The 25,266-nt window shown below is 50.3% G+C and overlaps 1 long non-coding RNA gene across 2 annotated transcripts; it reads left to right on the top strand.

Moving 5' to 3' along the window:
* Positions 1–284: 284 nt before the first annotated feature.
* LOC112206045 (uncharacterized) lies at positions 285–24,965 on the top strand. 2 transcript variants are annotated; one of them, XR_002940194.3, is made up of 3 exons: positions 285–597; positions 15,825–15,905; positions 24,519–24,965. It is a non-coding gene; the product is annotated as an uncharacterized LOC112206045 (long non-coding RNA). The 2 variants fall into 2 exon arrangements; XR_010152915.1 differs by lacking the exon at positions 285–597 and having other exon boundaries at positions 15,238–15,905.
* Positions 24,966–25,266: the final 301 nt, after the last annotated feature.

A 25,266-nucleotide genomic window follows, 5' to 3' on the forward strand; every position in this document is an offset into this window, starting at 1 on the left:
GAGGGAGGGGCGGGGCATTTGGTGAAGGCGATGCAAAGCATCATGGGTGAGTTGGGGACCACATGGGCCAGGGGGTTTGACTAGGTGGTGCCTAGGCGGGTGCCAGCATGTTTGTGGGGGCAGGCGCGGGGCGGGGGCGGGGGGTGGTTTAAACTGAACAGGTGTTTTGGGTCTAGGTTGGAGCCACGATAACATTTTTCAATTTTGAAGAAGTCAGTGATAGCTTTTAAACAGCCGAATGACTCAGTCATGCCTTCTGTCCCCATCCCCCAATCCCAACACCCAGAAAGCTGTGAATCAGGCTTTCTTTGGGGGTGGAGGGACAGTAGATCCATCCATGAAGGAAACAAACTAAACAGCCCCCGTCTTCCAGCGCGCTCACAGCCCGCCGGGGAGTGGGGGAAGTTGTCCTTAGTAAGGTTAGGATAGGATGGCAGGCGTGATGGTGGGAGCGTGGCAGAGGGTTAGTGGTTGTCTGCAGATATGGGAGCCACTGCTATGTGTTCAATGCACTAAGGATGCAACGACGAACAGGACAGACATGGCCCTGCCTTCAAGGAAAAAGACTGTGAAGGAGGAAGGCAATAAGGAGAGACGGTAATTCCAGGGGGTGATGAGAAAATGTAAAAATTAAAATAGCAGGATGGGGGATGGGGCTCAGATCGGCAGCCTACAGGCCCAGGAGACAGAGCGGGTGGGGAGGAGGATGGAGGATGCGGAGCGGGGGTCCTCAGTGGCTCACAAGCCACCCCTTGCTCCCTGGGACCCAGCAGCCTGGCTGGGCCTCTGTCTCCCCAGAATCACCCTATCACACCAAGAACAAACCCACGGCTGACATAGATTCCTGACTCCGAGCCCAAGCAAGGGGGAGAAAGGGGAGGAAAAAAACACCCATCTGTTCTTCCTCTGATGGAATGTGATTTTTCACCCAGCGCTTAAACCTCGAGCTTCTCCTCCCATTTCCTTTCGGCAGCCGCGGCGACGCGATATAAATCGCTGTAAATGGGTTTTCCCGGCCGGTTGCCGTGTTGTTTTAATAATGGTTCATTTTCTGCCTGGTGGGAAAAATAGTTGGTAAAGAAATTGAGGAGGGGGGGTTCATTTTGTGTGTGTCTGTGTGTGATTGTGCTTGTGTGTGTGTGTGTGTGTGTGTGTGTGTCCCGTTGCCTCAGAGAAGATTCCCGAATATTCCACTGGGACACCAAGTGACCCGTCCAGTTGGGGAATTGGGGAATTGCTGGTCAGAGAACCAGTGCATCCCGCTTGCCTGGACAAAAGGGATTCCTTTTTTTTTTTTTTTTTTTTTTGAGACTGAGTCTTGCTCTATTGCCCAGGCTGGAGTGCAGTGGTGCAATCCCGGCTCACTGCAATCTCCACATCCCTGGTTCAAGCGATTCTCCTGCCTCAACCTCCTGAGTAGCTGGGATTACAGGCGCCCGCCAGCATGCCCGGCTAAATTTTGTATTTTTAGTAGAGACAGAGTTTCGCCATATTGGCCGGGCTGATCGTGAACTCCTGACCTCAAGTGATCTACCCACCTTGGCCTCCCAAAGTGCTGGGATTACAGGCGTGAGCCGCCGTGCCTGGCCGAAAGGGATTCATTTGAAAACCTCCTGGGCACATATATTAAGTACTTACTGTGTGCTATGCCTGACTAGGTGCGTGGGATATGTAAATGAATAAATCTCCCAGGCCCTGACCTCTCTGGGGGCTCACATTCCAGAAGCAGAGAGAGCAACATTAAGACATCACTCTGCCAAACTAGGTAATTACAATTGTGGAAACTGCTCTGAGGAGAGTGTTGAGTGCCATGGGAATGGAAAACGGATCTTGGCAGGGCTAGGCTGAGCATGGTGGCTCACAGCTATAATCCCAGCACTTTGGGAGGCTGAGGTAGGAGGATCGCTTGAGGCCAGGAGTTTGGGACCAGCCCGGACAACATAGCAAGACCACCAACTCTAAAAAAATTTTTAAAAATTAGCTGGGCGTGGTGGCACATGCCTTCTAGTCCCAGCTACTTGGGAGGCTGAGGCAAGAGGATCACTTGGACCTAAGAATTTGAGGCTGCAGTGAGCTATGATCATGCCATTGTACTCCAGCCTGGGCCACCGAAAAAGGTCCCATCTCAAAAAGAAAAGAAGGCTGGGCATGGTGTTTCATGCCTGTAATCCCAGCACTTTGGGTGGCCGAAGTGGGTGGATCACTTGAGGCCAGGAGTTCGAGACCAACCTGGCCAACATGGTGAAACCCCGGCTCTACCAAAAATACAAAAATTAGCCGGGTGTGGTGGCTCATGCCTGTAATGCCAGCTACTCAGGAGGAGGCAGGAGAATTCCTTGAACCTGGGAGGCGGGGGTTGGAGTGAGCCAAGATTGTGCCACTGCATTTCAGCCTGAGGGACAGAGTGAGACTCTGTCAGAAGAGAAGGGAAGGAAAGGGGAGGGGAGGGGAGGGGAGGGAAGAGGAGGGGAGGGGAGGGGAGGGGAGGGAAGAAGAGATCTTGGCATAACCCAAGCCCCCTTCAGAAGGTTCACCCTGGCTGCTACTTTAAGGATAGGCAGACAGAGGGAGTTGTGGGAGGGAAGGCCAATCAGGTAGAGAGACTTCCTTGTCAAACTTCTGGAGGTTGAAAGAGTGTGATGCGGGCTCTGACCTGGGAGAACAGTCATGGAGCCAAGGATAGTGGGGGCAGGGGATGCTGGGGTCCTGGGGAATGGCGTGGGGAGTGGCCAGAAACTTGAGGACTTTTGTTCCTGAGCAGAGTCTTCCATTCCTCCGGCATTGAGACTTTTTTTTTCTTTTTTTTTTGAGACAGGGTCTCACTCTGTTGCCCAGGCTGGATTGCAGTGGCGTGATCTCGGCTCACTGCAGCCTCTGCCTCCAGGGTTCAAGTGATTCTCCCGCCTCAACCTCCCTAGTAGATGGGATTAAAGGCATGCACCACCATACCAGTTAATTTTTGTATTTTTAGTAGAGACAGGGTTTCACTATGGGTGAACTGGCTGGTCTCAAACTCCTGGCCTCAGGTAATCTGCCTGCCTTGGCCTCCCAAAGTGCTGGGATTACGGGCATGAGCCACCACGCCCAGCCAGGCTCTCTTTATAGACAAAGATGTTAGCGTTCTCGCCCTCTAATCTCACGGGGCATGAGGTCTCTCTCCAGCCTCTTGTGTAAAGGCACAGGTCCCATTCATGAGGTCTCCACCCTCCTCACCTCCCATAGGCCCCAATTCTTAACACCACGACCTCGGGGGTTAAGATTTCAACACATATTGGCCAGGCATGGTGGTGCACACCTGTAATCCCAGCACTTTAGGAGGCCAAAGTGAGCAGATTGCTTTGAGCTCAGGAGTTTAAGACCAGCCTGGGCAACATGCCAAAAACCCCATCCCTACTAAAAATGCAAAAATCAGCTAGGCATGGTGGTAGGCGCCTGTAATCCCAGCTACTCCGGAGGCTGAGGCTGGAGAATCACTGGAACTCAGGAGGTGGAGGTTGCAGTGAGCCGAGATTGCACCACTGCACTCCAGCCTGGGCAACAGGGTGATGAGACTCCATCTTAAAAAAAGAAAAAAGAAAAAAAAGATTTCAACATATAAATTTGGGGGGACACAAACATTCACACCAAAGCACTTGGCTCACCAAGTCACCTCCCCACCCCAGCCCCATCCCTTTCCTCCCTATAGTTGGTTGAATGACAGTCCTCCAAAAATGTACGTTCATATCCTAACCCCCAGAGCCTGTAAGTGTGATCTTATTTGGACAAAAGGTCTTTGAAGTTGTATTTATGTGAAGAATCCTGACATGAGATCATCCTGAATTAGAATGGGCTCTAAATCTATTAACAAGTGTCCTGGCCGGGTGCAGTGGCTCACGCCTATAATCCCAGCACTTTGGGAGGCTGAGGCAGGTGGATCACCGGAGGTCAGGAGTTCAAGACCAGCCTGACCAACGTGGTGAAACCCTGTCTCTACTAAAAATACAAAAATTAGCCAGGTGTGGTGGCGGGCGTCCATAGTCCCAACTACCTGAAAGACTGAGGTGGGAAGATCAGATCACTTGAGTTGGGGAGGCAGAGGCTGCAGTGAGCCAAGATCATGCCACTGCATTCCAGCGTGGGTGACAGAGCCAGAGGGGAAAAAAAAAGAAAGAAAGAAAAAATGTCATCAGAAAAGAATAGAGAGGCCACCATGACTCACACCTGTAATCCCAGAGCCTTGGGAGGCTGAGTTGGGAGGATTACTTGAGCCCAGGAGTTTGAGATCAGCCTGAGCAACATAGTGAGACCCCTGTCTTTAGAAAAAAGTTTTTAAAAATTAGTGGGGCTTGGTGGTGTGTGCCTGTAGTCCCAGCTACTCAGGAGGCTGAGGTGGGAGGATCACTTGAGCCTAGGAGGTCGAGGCTGCAATGAGCCATGATTGCACTGCTTCAGTCTAGGCTGGGTGACAGAGCAAGATTCTGTCTCAAAAAAATTTTAAAAAAAAGGAAAAGAAAAAGAAAAACAGGGAACCAGACACAGAGACACAGGGAAAAAGTCCATGTGACAATGGTGGCAGAAACTGGAGTGATGCAGCCACAAGCCAAGGAATGTCGGGAGCCACCAGAGGCTTGAAGAGGCAGAAAGGATCCTCCCCTAGAGCCTCCAGAGGGCCACCTTGACTTGGGGCTAATGATACTGATTTGGGACTTAAGGGATCCAGAACTGTAAGAAAATAAATGTCTGTTTTTTGGTTTTTGTTTTGAAATTATATTTTATTGATATATAATAGTTGTATTGTTTTGTTTTCTGCTGTCCTGAAGCCACCCAGTTTGTGGGCATTGGTTACAACAGTCACAGGAAATATTATAGTTGGCCCTCCATATCCACGGGTTCCTTATCCAGGATTCAACAAACTGCGAATGGAAAACATTAGGGGAAAAAAAAACCCTAATCCTAGCACTTTGGGAGGGTGAGGCAGGCAGATCACATGAGGTCAGGAGTTCGAGACCAGCCTGGCCAACATGGTGAAACCCTGTCTCTACTAAAAATAGAAAAAAATTAGCTGGGCGTGGTGGCAGACACCTGTAGTCCCAGCTACTTAGGATGCTGAGGCAGGAGAGTCGCTTGAACCTGGGAGGTGGAGGTTGCAGTGAGCCAAGATCATGCCATTGCACTCCAGCCTGGGCAACAGAGTGAGATCCTGTCTCAAAAAAACAAAAAGAACAACAAAAAACAACAACAACAAACCCTTGCTAGCCATGCTGGCTCATGCCTATAGTCCCAACAATTTGGGAGGCTGAGGTGGGAGGGTTGTTGGAGCCCAGGAGTTGGAGAGCAGCCTGGGCAAAGTAGCAAGACCCCTATCTCTACAAAAAACATTAACAAAATAAGTCCAGTGGGTGGCGCACACCTGTGGTCCCAGCTACTCGAGAGGCCAAGGCAGGAGAATTGCTTCAGCCTGGGAGGTTGAGGTTGCACTGAGTGATGACTGCACCACTGCAATCCAGCCTGGGTGATAAAGCAAGACTCTATCCAAACAAACAAACAAACAAACAAAACCATATTTTATCTATTTATTATTTTTATTATTTTAAATTATTATTATTATTTATTTATTTTTGAGACAGAGTCTCGCTCTGTCGCCCAGACTGGAGTGCAGTGGTGCGATCTTGGCTCACTGTAAGCTCCGCCTCCCAGGTTCACGCCATTTTCCTGCATCAGCCTCCTGAGTAGCTGGGACTACAGGCACCCGCCACCACGCCTGGCTAATTTTTTGTATTATTATTATTATTTTTTGTCTATTTTTTTTTTAGAAGGAGTCTCGCTCTGTCACCCAGGCTGGAGTGCAATGGCACAATCTCAGCTCACTGCAACCTCCGCCTCCTGGGTTCAAGTGATTCTCCTGCCTCAGCCTCCCGAGTAGCTGGGACTACAGGGATGTGCCACCACGCCCGGCTATTTATTTATTTATTTATTTGTATTTTTAGTACAGATAGGGTTTCACTGTGTTAGCCAGGATGGTCTCGATCTCCTGACCTCGTGATCTGCCTGCCTCAGCCTCCCAAAGTGCTGGGATTACAGGCGTAAGCCACCATGCCTGGCCAATTTTTTGTATTTTTAGTAGAGACGGGGTTTCACCATGTTAGCCAGAATGGTCTTGATCTCCTGACCTCGTGATCCACTGCCTCGGCCTCCCAAACTGTTGAGATTACAGGCGTGAGCCACCGCGCCCAGCCTATGTTTAATTATTTTATTATTTTAACAATTATCTTTATGGTTAAAAATATCACAACAGTAAAAAAAAAAAAATACATTCTCTGCAGCCCAGATTCAGAAAATGATAAAAATTAAAAAATAAAAATGAGGCAGGCGGATCACTTGTGGCCAGGAGCTCAAGACTAGCTTGGCTAACATGGTGAAACCCCGTCTCTACTAAAAATACAAAAAAATTAGCCAGTCATGGTGGCACGTGCCTGTAATCTTCGCTACTCGGGAGGCTGAGGCTTGAGAATCACTGGAAGCCGGGAGATGGAGGTTGCAGTGAGCCAAGATCGCGCCACTGCACTCTAGTCACACATATGTATACATATACATATATGTGTATATATACATACATATATACAGCATATATACATATGTATGTATATATACAGCAGGAGGTGCATAGGTGATATGCAAATACTATGCTGTTTTATAAAAGAAACTTGAGCATCTGTGGATTTTGGTATCCAGGGACGTCCTGGAACCAATCCTACAGGATGCAAAGAGAGGACTAGAATACACTCCCTTTCCTAGCAAAACATCCCAAGAGTTATCGCTGGGTCCGGCTGCTCTTCTCTCGTCCTCTCTCTGATCCTCTCCTTTCAGTATTTTGTTCCCACTCAGCCACTAGAAGGGCTCCATCCTGCCCAACCTGATGGTCGTTTCTCAGCCTCTAGGACTGTGCACTCCCAGCTTCCCCTCCCACCTCCAAGGCCACCACTTCTTAGTCTCTTCTGTGATTCCTCTTCATCTCCCAATCTTAGCCTTGAAGAGAAAGCCAAGAGCCGAGATCGCACCATTGCTCGCCAGCCTGGGTGACAGAGCGAGATTCTGTCTCAAGAAAAAAAATGATTAAAATAAAATGAAATAGGCTGGGCACAGTGGCTCACGCCTGTAATCCCAGAACTTTGGAAGGTCGAGGTGGGCAGATCACGAGGTCAGGAGTTCGAGACCAGCCTGGCCAAGATGGCGAAACCCCGTCTCTACTACAAATACAAAAAATTTGCCGGGCATGGTGGCGGGCACCTGTAGTCCCAGCTACTCGGGAGGCTGAGGCAGGAGAATGGCGTGAACCCGGAAGGCAAAGCTTGCAGTGAGGCGAGATTGCACCACTGCCCTCCCGCCTGGGCAACAGAGCGAGACTCTGTCTAAAAAGAAAAAATAAATAAATAAATAAAAAATAAAATAAATGCTGGGCTGAGTGTGGTGGCTCACTGTAATCCCAGCACTTTGGGAGGCCGAGGTTAGTAGTTTGAGACCAGCCTGGCCAACATGGTGAAACCCCATCTCTACTAAAAACACAAAAATTAGCCGGGCATAGTGGCAGGCACCTGTAATCCCAGCTATTCAGGAGGCTGAGGCAGGAGAATCACTTGAAACCGGAAGGTGGAGGTTGCAGTGAGCTGAGATCGCGCCACTGCACTCCAGCCTGGGCAACAAGAGTGAAACTCCATCTCAAAAATAAATAAATAAATAAATAAATGCCACCTACACCCGACAGCTCCCAGTGGTGTCCCCACCTCTCACCTCTCTGCTGACCTTCACCTGCCCCCCAGATGTCTCCGCTGGAAACCCAGTGGGTACACCCAAGTATCACACCGGAAGCAGACTCTTCATCACACTCCAGACCTGTTTCCTCCTCTGTCCTCCCCCTCCGTCCTCCCCACTCCTCTGTCCACCCCCTCCTCTGTCTTCCCCCCTCCTCTGTCCTCCCCGCTCCTCTGTCCTCCCCCCTCTGTCCTCCCCCCTCCTCTGTCCTCCCCCCCTCTGTCCTTCCTGCTCCTCTGTCCTCCCCCCTCCTCCATCCTCCCCCCTCCTCTGTCCTCCCCCCGTCCTCCCCCCTCCTCTGTCCACCCCCCTCCTCTGTCCTCCCGCCTCCTCTGTCCTCCCCCCTCCTCTGTCCTCCCCCCTCTGTCCTCCCCCATCTGTCCTCCCCCCTCCTCTGTCCTCCCCTCTCCTCTGTCCTCCCCCCTCCTCTGTCCTCCCCCCTCCTCTGTCCTCCCCAACTCAGTTAATGACACATCATCGTCCTCTATTGGTGCAGGAGATGGAATAGTGTCTTCCTCCCCTGACAAAATTCATGTTTACCTGGAGCCTCAGAATGTGACCATATTTGGAAATAGCATCTTTGCAGATGTCATTAGTTAAGTTAAAATAAGATCTTACTAGCCCAGCACTGTGGCTTGAACCTGTATTCCCAGCTATGCAAGAGTCTGAGGTGGGAGGATCACTTGAGGCCAGGGGTTGGACACCAGCCTGGGCAACATGATGAAACCTTGTCTCTACAAAAAGAAAAAAAAATTTTTTTTTGAGACGGAGTCTCGCTCTCTCGCCCAGGCTGGAGTCCAGTGGTGCAATCTCGGCTCACTGCAAGCTCCACCTTCCAGGTTCACACCATTCTCCTGCCTCAGCCTCCCGAGTAGCTGGGACTACAGGCGCCCGCCACCACACCCGGCTAATGTTTTTGTTTTTTTTTTAAATTTTTATTTTTAGTAGAGATGGGGTTTCACCATGTTAACCAGGATGGTCTCAATCTCCTGACCTCGTGATCCACCCGCCTCAACCTCCCAAAGTGCTGGGATTACAGGTGTGAGCCACCACACCTGGGCTTTTTGTTTTGTTTTGTTTTTTGAGACAGAGTCTCACTCTGCAGCCCAGGCTAGAGTGCAGTGGCATGAGCTCTCCTCACTGCAACCTCCACCTCTTGGGTTCAAGTGATTCTCTTGCCTCAGCCTCCCAAGTACCTGGGATTATAGGCATGCACCACCACACCCAGCTAATTTTGTATTTTTAGTAGAGATGAAGTTTCACCATGTTGGCCAAGCTGGTCTCTAACTCCTCAGCTCAAATGATCCACTCTCCTCAGCCTCCCAAAATGCTGAGATTACAGTTGTGAGCCACCACACCCAGCCAAAAATTTTTAAAAATTAGCCAGGCATGTGGCACACACTTGTAGTCCCAGCTACTTAGGAGGCCAAGATGGGAGGATTGCTTGAGCCCAAAAATTGGAGGCTGCAGTGAGCCATGATTGTGCCACTGCACTCCAGCCTGAGTGACAGAGTAAGACCCTGTCTCTTAAAAAAAAAAAAAAAAAAAAAGATGAAGTCTTACTGGACTAGAATGAGCCCTAAATCCAGTGACAAGTGTCCATCTAAGAAGAGGAGAGGACCACAGAGACACACAGAGACCATGGAAGCCTCTCCATGGAATGATTGGAATGATGCAGCTTTGAGGTGGGGAACACCAAGGATTACAACGAGCCACCAGAATCTAGGAGAGAGGCAAGGTAAGATTCTTCCCTAGAGCCTTCAAAGGGAGCCCAGCCCTGCCAACACCTTGACTTTGGACTTTGAGCCTGTAGGACTGTAAGAGAATAACAAACTTATGTTGCTTCAAGCCACCAAGTTTGTGGTAATTTATTGCAGCAGCGCTAGAAAACTAATACAGTTGGGTGCTTCAGAAGTGTACCCGAGACACTCTGATTTGAGTAAAAGTGGTTTACCTGGAAGGTGATTGCAGGGAGTGCTGGCAGGGGATGGAGGAGGTGAGATGCAGAAGGGAGGGCAGCCAGTATGTCATGTGGAAATGAGCAGGTTATCCTGCGATATCTAGGTCTTAACTCATCTTGGACAAACCCCAAGAGTTATCTTATGCAAAGGGTGAGGGAGCTGGGGTATTTATCCTCCAACTCCCAGCCTTTATTAGTTGAGGTATGCTAGCAGGGAAAATGAATTCTCCAGAACTTCTGGCTGCCTGCATGCACCAGAGCAAAGCAGTCAGGCAAAGAGTCACAGGTACGGGTGGTATGAAGCCACTGGATTGACGTGCATGGTGTGGGGACAGCCTCTAAGATGGCCCTCAATGTTCCAGCCCTTGCATTAATGCCCTACCCTTTAGTGTGGTTAGACTCTATGACTTGCTTCCTGCCCATAGAATGTGGCAAAATCGATGCAATGTCACTTCTAAAATTAGGTCACAAAAAAGACCATGCCTTTCATCTTGGGTGAACTCCCTTTTTTTTTTTTGGAGATAGAGTCTTGCTCTGTCATCCAGGCTGGAGTGCAATTGTGCAATCTCTGCTCACTGCAACCTCCACCTCCCGGTTCAAGTGATTCTCCTGCCTCAGCCTCCCAAGTAGCTGGGATTACAGGCATGGGCCACTATGCCCAGCTAATTTTTTATTTTTAGTAAAGATGGGGTTTCACCATGTTGGTCAGGCTGGTTTTGGACTCCAGACCTCACCCACCCACCTCAGCCTCCCAAAGTGCTGGGATTACAGGTGTGAACCATTGTGCCCAGCTGGATGCACTCCCTTTCTTGCCCTCTCTTCTGCTCACTCTGAGGGAAGCCACCTGCCAGGCTGTGAGCTGCCCATTGGAGAGGGTCACAAGGCCAGGAACCAGAAGAGGCCTCTGACCAACAGCCAGTGGGCAACTGATCCTGCCAACAACTCATGAGCTTAAAAGTGGATCCTCCCCAGTCGAGCTTTCAGATGAGATCACGGCCTCAGCCACCAACTATTTCTTTTTAATTGAAATGCATCCATGCCCATTTGCTTTTTGTTGTTGTTAGTTAATTAATAAATAAATAAATTAATTAATTAATTAAAAAATAGAGATAGGGTCTCACTCTGCTGCCCAGGCTGGAGTGCAGTGGTGCAATCAATAGCTCCCTGCAGTATCGAACTCCTGGGCTCAAGTGATCCTTCTACCTCAGTTTCCCAAGTAGCTGGGACTATAGGTGCATGCCACCACATCTGGCTAATTTTTTGTTTAGTTTAGTTTTGTTTTGAGATGGAGTCTCACTCTGTCACCTAGGTTGGAGTGCAGTGGTGCAATCTCGGCTCACTACAGCCTCTGCCTCCTGAGTTCAAGTGATTCTCTTATTCAGCCTCCTGAGTAGCTGGAACTACAGGCCCATGCCACCATGCCCAGCTAGATTTTGTATTTTTAATAGAGATGGGGTTTCACCATGTTGGCCAGGCTGGTCTCAAACTTCTGGCCTCAAGTGATCCGCCTACTTCAGCCTCCCAAAGTGCTGGGATTATAGAGGTGAGTCACTGCACTGGCCTAAAATTTATTTAATTGACAAATTAAAATTGTACATATTTATGGTGTATGACATGATGTTTTGAAGTTCATATACATTTCAGAATGGCTAAATGGAGTGAATTAACATATATATTACCTCACATGCCTATTTTTGTGTGGGACAAGAACACTTAAAATCTTTTTCAGTGATTTTCAAGTATACAATACATTGTTATTAGCTATAGTCACCATACTGTAGAAGACATCTCTTGACTGTATTCCTCCTGTCTAACTGAAAGTGTATAGCCTTTGACCAACATCTCCCCAGTCCCTCCACTCTAGCCCCTGGTAACCACCATTCACTCTCTGTTCTTTTTTTTTCTTTTTTTGGAGACAGGGACTCACTTTGTCATCCAGGCTGGAGTGCAGTGGCATGATCATGACTCACTGCAGCCTCAACCTCCTGGGGTCGGGTGTTCCTCCCACCTCAGCCTCCCAAGTAGCTGGGACTACAGGCACATGCCACCATGCTCATCTAATTTTAGTATTTTTTGTAGAGATCAGGTTTCACCATGTTGCCCAGGCCTGTCTACAACTATTGAGCTCAAGCGATCCACCTCCCTTGGCCCCCCAAAGTGCTAGGATTATAGGGATGAACCATCATGCGCGATCTCGGCTCATTGCAACTTCTGCCTCCCAGGTTCAAGCAATTATCCTGCCTCAGCCTCCTGAGTAGGTGGGATTACAGGTGCGCACCACCATGCCCGGCTCATTTTTGTATTTTTAGTAGAGACGGGGTTTAACCATGTTGGTCAGGCTGGTCTTGAACTCCTGACCTCATGATCCGGCCGCCTCGGCCTCCCAAAGTGCTGAGATTACAGGTGTGAGCGACTGCACCCGGATAGTAACCCATCTCTACCCCATCACTGTAGACTCCCCTCTTTCTGTCATCCCTCACATCCAATCCATTAGCCAGCCCTGTCCACTCCAACTCCAAAACCCACCCTGAGCCCATAGAGACTTCCTCACCTGCACTGCCACCAGGCTGGGGCAAGTCATTCTTGTCTGTCATCTGAATTGAAGCAAAGATCTCTCCTCCCTATCAAGCTCTATCCAGGTGGATCTCCTCAGCCAAGGTAGGCTTTTTAATTCTTTATTTTAGAGACAGTGTGTCACTTTGTTGCCCAGAAGGGAGTGAAGTGATGCAATCATAGCTTACTGCACCCTCAATCTCCTGGGCTTAAATGAGTCTCCTGCCTTAGCCTCCACAGCAGCTGGAACTACAAGTGCATACCACTGTGCTCAGCTAATTTTTTTTTTTTTTTTTTAATGGAGTCTCACTCACTCTGTCGCCCAGGCTGGAGTACAGTGGTGTGATCTTGGCTCACTGTTACCTCCCTCTCCCAGGTTCAAGTGATTCTCCTGCTTAGCCTCCCAAGTAGCTGGGATTACAGGTGTGCACCACCCCTCGTGGCTAATTTTTGTATTTTTAGTAGAGATGGGGTTTTGCCATGTTGGCCAGGCTGGTCTCGAACTCCTGGCCTCAAGTGATCTGCTGCCTTGGCTTCCCAAAGTGCTGGGATTACAGGCGTCAGCAACTGTGCCTGGCCTAATTTTAAATTTTTTGTAAAGATGTGGTCTCGAACCCCTAGCCTCAAGCGATCCTCCCACCTCCATCTCCCAAAGTGCTGGGATTACAGGCGTGAGCCACTGCATCCGGCCTCCTGCACTTCTTCCTCAAGCACGTGCTCACCCAGTGCTTCCATTCATGCATGGGACCAACACTCATTAAGCACTTACAGTATTCACCTGACCTCTGAGTATCCAACAGGCATTTTTCTCATTTAATCCTTGAAATGACCCTACCGTCATTGTACCTATGTTATAGCCAGAGAAACAGAGGTACAGACCAGCAAAACCACTTACCTAAGGTGACTCAGTCAATGCCAGGCAGGGCTGGGATTTGTAGGGTTTTTTTTTTTTTTTGAGACGGAGTCTTGCCCTGTCATCCAGGCCGGAGTGTAGTGGTGCTATCTCAGCTTACTGCAACCTCCACCTCCCGGGCTCAAGTGATTCTCGTGCCCCAGCCTCTCAAGTAGCTGGGATTACAGGTGTGCACCACCATGCCTGGCTAATTTTTTTTTTGTTTCGTTTTCTTTTGTTTTGAATTGGAGTTTCACTCTTGTTGCCCAGGCTGGAGTGCAGTGGCGTGATCTTGGCTCACCACAACCTCCGCCTTCCGGGTTCATGTGATTCTCCTGCCTCAGCCTCCTGAGTAGCTGGGATTACAGGCATGTGCCAACATGCCCAGCTAATTTTTTATATTTTTAGTAGAGACAGGGTTTCTCCATGTTGGTTAGCCTGGTCTCGAACTCCCGACCTCAGTATATCTGCCCGCCTCGGCCTCCCAAAGTGCTGAGATTACAGGCGTGAACCACCACGGCCGGCTTTTTTTTTTTTTTTTTGAGATGGAGTTTTACTCTGTCACCAGGCTGGAGTACAGTGGCGCGATCTTGGCTCACTGCAACCTCCACCTCCTGGGTTCAAGCAATTATCCTGCCTCAGCTTCCGAAGTAGCTGGGACTACAGGCGCATGCCACCACACCCGGCTAATTTTTTGTATTTTAGTAGAGACGGGGGTTTCACCGTGTTGGCCAGGATGGTCTCAATCTCCTGACCTTGTGATCTGCCCACCTCGGCCTCCCAAATGATTTTTGTATTTTTAGTAGAAACGGGGTTTCACCATGTTAGCCAGGCTGGTCTTGAACTCCTGACCCCCCAAGTGACTTGCCCGCTTCAGTCTCTTAAAGTCCTGGGATTACAGGCATGAGCCACTGTGCCTGACCCCAGGGCTGGGATTTGAACCCACACAGTTTCTATACCAGCCCTGGGGTCTTCACTGACATTCAGTTTATGCATCCAATGTGTTAATCCTCTCACTTCCAAACAGATGGGCGTTTCCAAGTGCCCAGAGACCCCGGCAGGTTTACATCCCTTGGCTTTATCCAGAAGGTGGTTTGGTCTTCAAGGCCGGGCGCGGTGGCGCACACCTATAATCCTAGCACTTTGGGAGGCCCAGGTGGGCAGATCACCGGAGGTCAGGAGTTTCAGACAAGCCTGACCAACATGGAGAAACCCCGTTTCTACTAAAAATACAAAATTAGCCGGGCGTGGTGGCACATGCCTGTAATCCCAGCTACTCAGGAGGCTGAAGCAGGAGAATCGCTTGAACCCAGGAGGTGGAGGTTGTGGTGAATTGAGATCGCACCATTGCACTCCGGCCTGGGAAACAAGAGCAAAACTCCGTCTCAAAGAAAGAAAAGAAAAGAAGAGAACAGAAGGTGGTGTGGTCTTTCTCAGCTGCGCTGATGAACAGGCCCATTTCTTGTCCTCAGAGATAGGGTCTAGCATAGCAGGGGAGACAGGGGAGGTATCACTCAACTGAAATCCACAGGAACTACTCAACCCTGTGTAAGAGCACTTGGGATGTGTTAACTCTGCCTGGGAGAGATTTGGAAAGGCAATAAAATACGATATATTGAAAGACATACATTTGAATCACTACCATTTTTGCAGTATATGTAAGTTACAAATATAACTTTTTTTTTTTTTTTTTTTTTTTTTTTGAGACGGAGTCTCGCTCTGTCGCCCAGGCTGGAGTGCAGTGGCGCGATCTCGGCTCACTGCAAGCTCCACCTCCTGGGTTCACGCCATTCTCCTGCCTCAGCCTCCCGAGTAGCTGGGACTACAGGCGCCCGCTACCATGCCCGGCTAATTTTTTGTATTTTTAGTAGAGACGGGGTTTCACCGTGTTAGCCAGGATGGTCTCGATCTCCTGACCTCGTGATCCGCCCGCCTCGGCCTCCCAAAGTGCTGGGATTACAGGCGTGAGCCACCGCGCCCGGCCCGCACAAATATAACTTTATTACATTTGGAATTTTTATAAAACTTGATTATAAACCTCTTTGCTATTCATTTTGAAATATGATTAAAATTTGACCAGTAGAAAGGTACTAAAATTATATAGCAAGTCCTTTTTGTCTCTAGCAAAGATTAGTGTGAGAATTATTACACAGATCATAGTGAATCATCAGAGAGCAGTGGTTCTCAACTGGTGTGATTTTTGTACTCAGGTGACATTTGGTAATGTCCAGAGACACTTTTGCTTGACAAAACTGTGGTTGTGCTCCTGGCGTCTGGTGGGCAGAGGCCAGAGATGCTGCTAAACATCCTGCAGAGTATAAGACAAACCCCCACGGCAAAGAGTTATATAGTCCAAAATGTCGATGGTACTGAAGTTGTGAAATCCTGTTCTAGAGAAATGAAGATCACTTAACACAGGTATTTACTGAGCGTTCACTGTTTTGTAGCTAATGCACCACATGTGCAATATTAAAGTATAAACCATAAGCCAGTATCTTCCACAGTGAGATTGCCTTAGTGCACAGAGAAAGGATTGAGGTGATGTTCCATCCTATGTAAATTAGACTCACAGCAAATGATAAATGTTCTGAAATAATTTTTTTTTCCTTTGGCTTATGTCTTTTTTTGTAGAAATCTGGGCTGCAATTTAATTACAGAACTGAGCCTTGGAACATTTCAGGCCTGGCACGGAATGCAGTTTTTACACAACTTGTAAGTGAAATAGAAGATGAATACGTGTAAACAACTATTTTGTATAAAAACTCATACAATTATTGGTTAGCTGGGTATAAGCCCATTATGAACTCTGAAAAGTGTGTCTTAAGATCCATTCGTTTTTCTCAAATGGGGAAACTAAGGTACAAAGCGGCCAAGAGACTTACACAGCTTATATATGACCTGCTCTGCTTGTCCTAGTTCTGACCTATGGCATGGGCAAGAAAAGGCATCAAACAAGTGACCCTCAAATTAGCCTTGTTGCTGGGTGGGTGGCTCAGGCCTGTAATCCCAGAACTTTAGGAGCTGAGGGGGGCGGATCACCTGAGGTCAGGAGTTCAACACCAGCTTGGCCAACATAGTGAATCCCCATCCCTACTGAAAATACAGAAAAATTAGCTGGGCGTAGTGATGCAGTTTTTTGCTCCCTGGAGGACTTTGTGTTAAGCTTTCTTCCTTGCAGCTAAATGTTGCAGACATTTAAGCAGTTTGAAACTCTGCATATGAGCAGGAATCAAAGTTAAATCCAAAGTGTAGGGCTGGGCGTAGTGGCTCATGCCTATAATCCCAGCACCTTGGGAGGATCACTTGAGGTCAGGAGTTTGAGACCAGCCTGGCCAACATGGCGAAACCCCATCTCTACTAACGATACAAAAATTAGCAGGTCGTGGTGGCAGGCGCCTGTGATCCCAGCTATCGGGAGGCTGAGGGTCGAGAATGGCTTGAACTCCAGATGTGGAAGTTGCAGTGAGCCGAGATTGTGCCACTGCACTCCAACCTCCCCTCCAGGCTGGTCTCGAACTCCTGTGACCTCAGGTGATCTGCCCACCTTAGCCTCCCAAAGTGCTGGGATTACAGGCGTGAGCCACCACACCTGGCCTTGTGGATTTTTTTTTTTTTTTAGAGACTACAGGTGTAAGCCATTGTGCCTGGCTTTTTTTTTTTTTTTTTTGGTAGAGACAGGGTCTTGCTATGTTGCCCAGGCTGGTCTCAAACTCTTGGCCTAAAGGGACCCTCCTACCTTGAGCTCCTGAGTGGCTGCGATTACAGACTCCGGACACTGCACCCGGCTCCAGGTGGGTTTTATTACCATCCTCATTTTATAAATGAGGAAAGGGGCTTGGAGAAGTTAAGTAACATGCCCAATGTCACACAGCTAATAACTGTGAAGCCGGGATTTGAACCCAGGTTCTTGGATTCGAGAGCCTAAGATCCTGAGTTCAGGTAAGTAATACAATGTCAGCTGGCTGTAAGACAGATGATGGTAAATAACAGGGACCACTGGGCTTGGCAAGGTGGCTCACACCTGTAATCCCAGCACTTTGGGAGGCAGAGGTAGGCGGATCACCTGAGGTCAGGAGTTTGAGACTAGCCTGGCCAACATGGTGAAACCCTGTCTGTACTAAAAATACAAAAATTAGCCAGGTGTGGTGGCATGTGCCTGTGGTCCCAGCTACTTGGGAGGCTGAGGTGGGAGAAATCGCTTGAACTCAAGAGGCGGAGGTTGCAGTGAGATCACACCACTGTGCTCTAGCCTGTGTGACAGAGCGAGACTCCATCTTAAAAAAAAAAAAAAAAGGCCGGGGGCGGTGGCTGACGCCTGTAATCCCAGCACTTTGGGAGGCCGAGGCGGGCAGATCACGAGGTCAGAATATTGAGACCATCCTGGCTAACACAGTGAAACCCTGTCTCTACTAAAAATACAAAAAATTAGCCGGGCATGGTGGCGGGCGCCTGTAGTCTCAGCTACTCAGAAGGCCGAGGCAGGAGAATGCCGTGAACCCGGGAGGCGGAGCTTGCGGTCAGCCGAGATCAGGCCACTGCACTCCAGCCTGGGCGACAGAGCTAGACTCCGTCTCAAAAAAAAAAAAAAAAAAAAAAAAAAAAAGGCCGGCGCGGTGGCTCATGCCTGTAGTCCCAGCGCTTTGGGAGACCGAGGCAGGTGGATCACCTGAGGTCAGGAGTTCTAGACCAGCCTGGCCAACATGGTGAAACCCCGTCTCTACTAAAAATACAAAAATTAGCTGGGCGTGGTGGCATGCGCCGGTAATCCCAGCTACTCAGGAAGCTGCTTGAACCCAGGAGGTGGAGGTTGCAGTGAGCCGAGATTGCACCACTGCACTCCAGCCTGGGCTACAGAGCAAGGCTCCGCCTCAAAAGAAAAAATACAAATACAAATAAAATAAAGAGAACAGCCAGTGGGAAGTCCCAGAAATGGGCACACACTGGGTGTGTCTGGGGTGCAGTGAGGGGCCCCTGTGGCTGAGGCGAAAGTCTAGGGATTATTGCACCCACTTTGCACGTGTGACCTTCCACAGTTCTTCACACAGCGACTCCTTCACAACAGTCTCATGACATAGGTTTTTATAATTCTCCTCTCTTGACGGGTGGGGAAACTGAGGCTCAGGGTGGCTAATTGAGCCACAGCCAGAAAGCAATGGAGCTCCAATCTGAATCCAGGCAGCCTGCCCCCACTGCCGAACTCCAAAGGAAACACAGTAGGGAGCCAATGCCAGCAGGCTGGGAGGGCTGCCTGGAGGAGGTGGATGTCACCAGAACCTGTGGGAGGACCCTGAGGAGCAGGGAGGGAGGGAGCTGCCGCTGACCAAGGCACAAAAACATGTTCCTGGGGCAGTTCTTGGAAGGCAGATTTCCAGGCGCCTGCCCCCAATGTGGCCCTGCCTCCCGCTCCCCCAGGCCCCCTCTTCCTAGAGGGAAGGCGGCAAGAGGCGCTTCATTAGCGCCTCTGAGACCCCAGCAGCCCCGAGGGGATGAAAAGGGCCTAGGAGGGGAGCCGTCTTCATTTTGGCACACCTGGCAGGGGGCCCAGGACCACTGAAAGGGATTCAGCTGGGGCCGGCTGGGCAGGCCCCGTCATTGTTCTGGCTAGATCCGCGGTCAGGGCTTCAAATGCAAAACCGGGCTGGGGATGGGGTTGGGGCGCCAGTGGCCTCTGCTCTTCCTTTAATAGACCAAAGGACTCTGGCGGCTTAGCTCTTTTTCCTAATTTAAAGATATTTTCAGGCGTTTGGGAGCTCCCCTAGGCGAAGCAGGAAGGCTGGGAAGTGGGGGGCCTTGAAACTCTCTTCGTGGTTGCCAGCGGAGGATGGAAGAAAAGGCGGGGAGGAGGGGGGCTGAGGTGGGTCTGGGGTCACGGGTGGGGCGCTGCCCCCCCGTGTTGAGTTCTCGGCTGTCCTCTGCCCCAGTTTCCCTCTCTGGAAACTCTGTCTGGTTTCTGGAACCGTCCCCAGCAGGTAGGACGGATGCAGGTGTGCCCAAACGGCAGTTTCTTCCTAAGGAGCTCTTTCGGGTCAACTCTGGAGGCCTTGACTTGGGAGGCAGATGGAGGAGGCTTGATCCCTCTCAGCATGGCAGCCGTGGTGCCAAGGCAGGAAGGAGGGTAGGGAGGCAAGCCAATGGGGTGCAGCGGCCTCCATGCCAGAAAATGGGGGCTCCCTGGAGCATCTCCTCGGCGGGAGGGTGCAAGGGGACCAGGAGAGAGAACCAAGGGGCCCCGCTGGAGGGGGGCTTGGAGCCTAGGGACAGTTGAGGGGGTACTGTCTTCCCCGCTCTCCTGGTCACGCTGCCCAGTCGGCCTTTTTCTCCCCTTTCGCCCCCACCCCCGCCTGCCCCCCTCCAGGCCCCAGCGCCCCCCACTCCCAACCCCCCGGCCTGCTCTCCTGCCTCCCCCGTGCCACCTCCTTGGGCTGCGTTTCTCTTCCCTCCTCCGAGTTCCCAGCCAACCCCTCTCTCCCCCTCCCCAGCCCACCCTCCTCCCTCTGACTGGCTCCCGCCTCCCCAACGCTCTCTCAGCCTCCCAGCCCCCTCCTCCCTCCCTCCCTCCCTCCCTCTCTCCCTCTCTCCCTCTCTCCCTCTCTCCCTTTCTCCCTTTCCTTCCTTCATCCCGGCCTCTCTTCCCACCTTCCCCAGCCAGAGAGAGGGGGCCGCGCTCCCCCCAGCCCCTCCCCCTCTCTCCCTGGGGCCGCCGCCATCTTGCAGGATGCTGGGGAGGGAGCCGCGTGCAGGCAATGGGAACAATGCATCTTTTATGAAGCGATCCCCTCTCCTTGCCTGGAAACCTTGCATTAATGCGGCATTGATTTCCCTCGTAATAGAGGGGGCTCTCCCGCGCCCCCAACCCGAGGGGCGCAAGAAGGGAGGGGGCCAGGTTCGGGGGCGAGGAGGGAAAAGTGGAGGGTGATGGAGTCATCGCTCCGGGCTCCCAGCTCTGCAGCCGGCGGCCTCCCCGCGCCCAGCCTGGAGACCCCCACCCCAACCCGCAGGCGGAGGTTCCCAGAGTGGGGGAGGGGTTCCGGCGCGAGGCCCTCTAGTAACTTCTGGGCTGAGACCCAGCCACAGAGTCCCGGCCGATGGGACCCCCACCCCCCTATTCTCAGCCCTGGCATTGGCCAGAAAGGGCGCAGGAGACCCTCGGCTGCCCCTGGGGCCTGCTGTCTGCGGCCAGGTCCTCTGGGACACGTGTCCCCCCTTCCCCCCAGAACCCTCAGAGGTTCCCCATCTCCTCCAAGCCCTGTTTCCTTCTCCTCTTCTCTTCCATCTTGCCGCCTCACTCCCATCCTTACAGCTCCTGCCTCCCTCGTCCTCTCCTGGCTCCCCCTTTCCCCTTCCCTGCTGCCTGCCCCCTCCCTCCACACCCCCTTCCCTGCGTGCTAATGGCCCGGTGGCAGGCGGCTCCGTGGCTGTTTCTGGGGGAGGCGGGTTTGCAGCCAGGGGAGATGTTGGAGCGGTTTGGTGAGGGGGAGGAAGAAGAATTATACATACGTAAATCTGGGATAATGACGGTGCTGCTAATGGGGCGGGCGGCGGCAGTTCCCCCAACAAACCCACACCCCATCACACACACTCAGGGACCAACCTGGCTTCCTGAGGCGTTTGAGGGTCCGTGGGCCCCGATCATCTCCTTGACTGGCCCTGAACCATCCCTGCTGCAGATATGGGGTCCATGCTCATTTGTGACATCAATGAAACATCCCCCTCCAGCCCCCCAATTCAATTTGCGGCTTGCCACTTTGCTTGCCCTGTGGCCTAGGGGTGAGTAGTTACCCCAGCAGGACAGGTGTGTTCACTTGGGTCTTTTACCCCACCACCAGCCTGGACCCCCCACTCTTCTAGGTTTTCTGAGGTCACACCACCCACCACATGACATCTTTTGCATAACTGAAGGAAGGTCAGACGGATTTTCTTACCCTTTCTCCATTTCATAGCTGTGTGACCTTAGGCAAGTTAACCTCTCTGAGATTCAGTTCTCTCTGCTTGTAATTTGGGAATAATTATGTTCAAAGAACCTGAGGCTGAGGTGGGAGGATCACTTGAGGCAAGGAGTTGGAGACCAGCCTGGGCGACATAGCCAAACCCCTGTCTCAAATTTAAAAAAAAAACTTTTTGAAAAAATAAGTCAAGTTAAGGGCCAGGCACAGTGGCTCACACCTGTAATCCCAGCACTTTGGGAGGCCAAGGCAGGTGGGTCACTTGAGGTCAGGAGTTCAAGACCAGCCTGGCCAACATGGTGAAACCCTGTCTCTACTAAAAAAAAAAAAAGTACAAAAATTAGCCGGTATGGTGGTGCATGCCTGTCATCCCAGCTGCTTGGGAGGCTGACGCACGAGAATCCCTTGAACTGGGAGGCGGAGGTTGCAGTGAGCGGAGGTCGCACCACTGCACTCCAGCCTGGGCAACAGAGCAAGACCCTGTCTCTAAAAAAAAAAAGAGAGAGAGAACATGAATTCACCCACTTCTTTCCACTTTTGTGCTTCCCAACTCCTTCATCACTTGCCTGGATTTACTGAGGTTGCCTTGGCCACAGCCTCCTGGCTTCTGCCCTGGCCTCCATCATCCGTTTGTTTCGGCCTCAAGTGATCTGTTCGTCTCGGCCTCCCAAAGTGCTGGGATTACAGGTGTGAGCCACTGCGCCTGGCCAAAATTTATAAACCTTGACTCTTATTCTCGGTGTGTCCCACAATACCTGGCACCTACTAGATTTTCAAATATGTGTTGAATGAGTGAATTAAATAAATAATGTTGTGACTATGTAAGGATATAACTGATGTAAAGTTCTTGGCAGGTCGCCAGCATTCAATAAACCAAGATGCTGGGCACAGTGGCTCATGTCTGTAACCCCAGCATGTTGGGAGGCCAAGGCAGGAGGATAGTTTGAACCAGGGGTTAAGAGCAGCCTGGACAACAAAGCGAGACCCTGTCTCTACAAAAATTACAAAAAAATGAGCTGGGTGTGATAGTGTATACCTGTGGTCCCAGCTATTCGGGAGGCTGAGGTGGGAGGATCACTTGAGCCTGGGAGGTTGAGGCTACAGTGAGCCAGGTTCCTGCGATCCAGCCTGAGTTACTGAGACCCTGTCCACATCCCCACAAGAGGTAAACTTATGTTCATCAAAAGACATGTACAAGGATGTTCATAGCTGCTTTATCTACAATAACCATTCACTGCAAACAACTCAAATATCTATCAGCAGTAAGATATACATTGTGATACATCTCCACAATGGAATATTATACAACAAAGAAAAAGAACAGGAAAACAGACATGACAATAGATTCTCACAGATACAATGTTGCATAAAAGCAAGATGCCAAACCATGTATTTCCACTTACACAAAGTTCAGGGGTAGGCAAAACTAATCTATGATGAAAATGTCAAATTGGAGGATATTGACTGAGAAAGAGCATTTGGGAATTTCCTGGAGGGATAAATATGTTCTTCTGGTCTGCATGGTGGATACACGGGTATACATGTGTAGAAATTCACCACGCTGAAATTTATGATTTGTGCACTTTACCATATTCATTAAAAAAAAAAAAAAAAAGAGGAAGCCAGTCATGATGGCTTGTGCCTGTAATCCAAGCTACTCAGGAGGCTGAGATGGGAGGATCGCTTGAGGCCAGGAGCTCGAGACCAGCCTGGGTAATGTAGTGAGACCCTGTCTTCATTAAAAAAAAAAAAAAAATTAGGCTGGGTGCAGTGGCTCACGCCTGTAATCCCAGCACTTTGGGAGGCCAAGGTGAGCAGATCACTTGAGGTCATGAGTTTGAGACTTGCCTTGCCAACATGGTGAAGCCCCATCTCTACTAAAAATATAAAAATTAGCCAGGTTAGGCCAGGGACGGTGGCTTACGCCTGTAATCCCAGCACTTTGGAGGCCGAGGTGGGCGGATTATAAGGTCAGGAGTTTGAGACCAGACAATATGGTGAAACCCCGTCTCTACTAAAAATACAAAAATTAGTCAGGTGTGGTGGGCGCCTGCCTGTAGTCCCAGCTACTCAGGAAGCTGAGGCAGAAGAATTGCTTGAACCTAGGAAGCAGAGGTTCCAGTGAGCTGAGATCGCGCCATTGCACTCCAGCCTGGGAGACAGAGGAAGACTCCGTCTCAAAAAGAAAAAAAAATTAGCCAGGCATTGTGGAGGGTACCTGTAATCGCACCTCCTCAGGAGGCTGAGGCAGGAGAATCACTTGAACCTGGGAGGTGGAGGTTGCAGTGAGCCGAGGTCACACCACTCCACTACAGCCTGGGTGACAGAGCGAGACTCCATCTCAAAATAATAATCATAATAATAATGAAAAGAAATGATGCTGGATGCAGTGGCTCATGCCTATAATCCCAACACTTTGGGAGGCCAGAGCAGTAGGATCACTTGAAGCCAGGAGTTTGAGACCAGCCTGGGCAATGTAGCAGGACCCTATCTCTACAAAAACATATATATTTTAAAAATTAGCCAGGTGTGGTGGTGCATGTCTGTAGTCCCAGCTACTCGCATGGCTGAGGCAGGAGGATCACCTCAGTCCAGTAATTTGAGGCTGCAGTAAGGTGTGATCATGCCACTGGACTCCAGCCTGGGCAATAGAGCAAGACCCTATCTCAAAATAAAAGAATAAAATATACAATAAAAATTAAACAGAGCAAAGAGAATGTCCCCTAGAGCCATGTGTGATCCATACGCTTTGTGAATTGTGACACCTCCTCTCCTTCGAGGTTGTACAACTGTCTTCCAAAGTTGGAAAAAAAATGTTTAAAGCTGCCCAGATTCAGGAGGGAGGTCCCAGGGGTACCAGTGCCCTCCCCCATTTCCCAAGGACGACAAGGGTTTCCAGCCTCACTTGGCCTTGGGGTGTGCGCAGCTCGGTGTGAGGGCCAGTGGTTGATCTTGAAGTTTCTTTCCTACTCACTCATCCGTTTCCTGCCGAAGCTGTGGTCCCAGCTGACTCCCCTATCAGAGGCTGCGAGTGAGTTCGGTTGTTATGGCAACGGGGCTGCGGAGATCCCCGGGAACCTGCTGCTCCGCCTCATTGCCTCACCGTATGGGGAGCTGCTTTTCCCCTTAAAAATGAAACGGGAGTGGGATGGGGGAGGAACCCCCTTCTGCTCTGGAATGAAATGCCTCCCTCACCTGCTTTGTCGCAAACCCTCGGTTTGGAGAGGAGGGTCTGGATGGGACCCAGACTGTGGATAAGGATGGAGGGAGGAGAACTCTGCTCCCTGGGTTTTAGCAGCCTTCCCAGGTCTCACAGAACACGAGGAACACGGTCTTTCTCCAGCTCCAACTTTTCTCATCTGTTCATTCATTTTTTCCACAGGAGGCATGAGGAGGTGAGAGATGGAAAGAATGCTGTCTGTCATTTGGAGTCAGAAGGAAAAGAAGGTTGAGGGTCTGCCAGCTCTGCTCTAGTGGTTTTTTCCTGTTTCACCTTTTACAAAATCGAGATAATCGTTTCTACTTGGTAGCGATATTGTGAGGTGTAAAATGGATTAATACATGGAAAATGCTTAAAGCAACTTCTGGCATACGGTGATCGCTCAACCAATCCATTGTTATTTTATTATTATTATTTTTGTAAGACAGAGTTTTGCTTTTGTTACCCAGGCTGGAGTGCAATGGTGTGATCTCGGCTCACTGCAACCTCTGTTTCCCGGATTCAAGCGATTTTCCTCCTCCTGAGTAGCTGAGATTACAGGTGCCCACCACCACACCCAGCTAATTTTTTGTTTTGTTTTGTTTTTTGTTTTTTTTGAGACACAGTCTCGCTCTGTTGCCCAGGCTGGAGTGCAGTGGCACGATCTCGGCACACTGCAAGCTCTGCCTCCCGGGTTCACACCATTCTCCTGCCTCAGCCTCCCCAGTAGCTGGGACTACAGGCGCCCGCCACCACGCCTGGCTAATTTTTTGTATTTTTAGTAGAGATGGGGTTTCACCGTGTTAGCCAGGATGGTCTCCATCTCCTGACCTCGTGATCCACCCACCTTGGCCTCCCAAAGTGCTGGGATTACAGGCGTGAGCCACCGCGCCTGGCCAATTTTTTGTATTTTTAGTAGAGATGGGGTTTC

Source organism: Pan troglodytes, chromosome 19 (genome assembly GCF_028858775.2).
Source record: "Pan troglodytes isolate AG18354 chromosome 19, NHGRI_mPanTro3-v2.0_pri, whole genome shotgun sequence".
NCBI lineage: Eukaryota > Metazoa > Chordata > Mammalia > Primates > Hominidae > Pan > Pan troglodytes.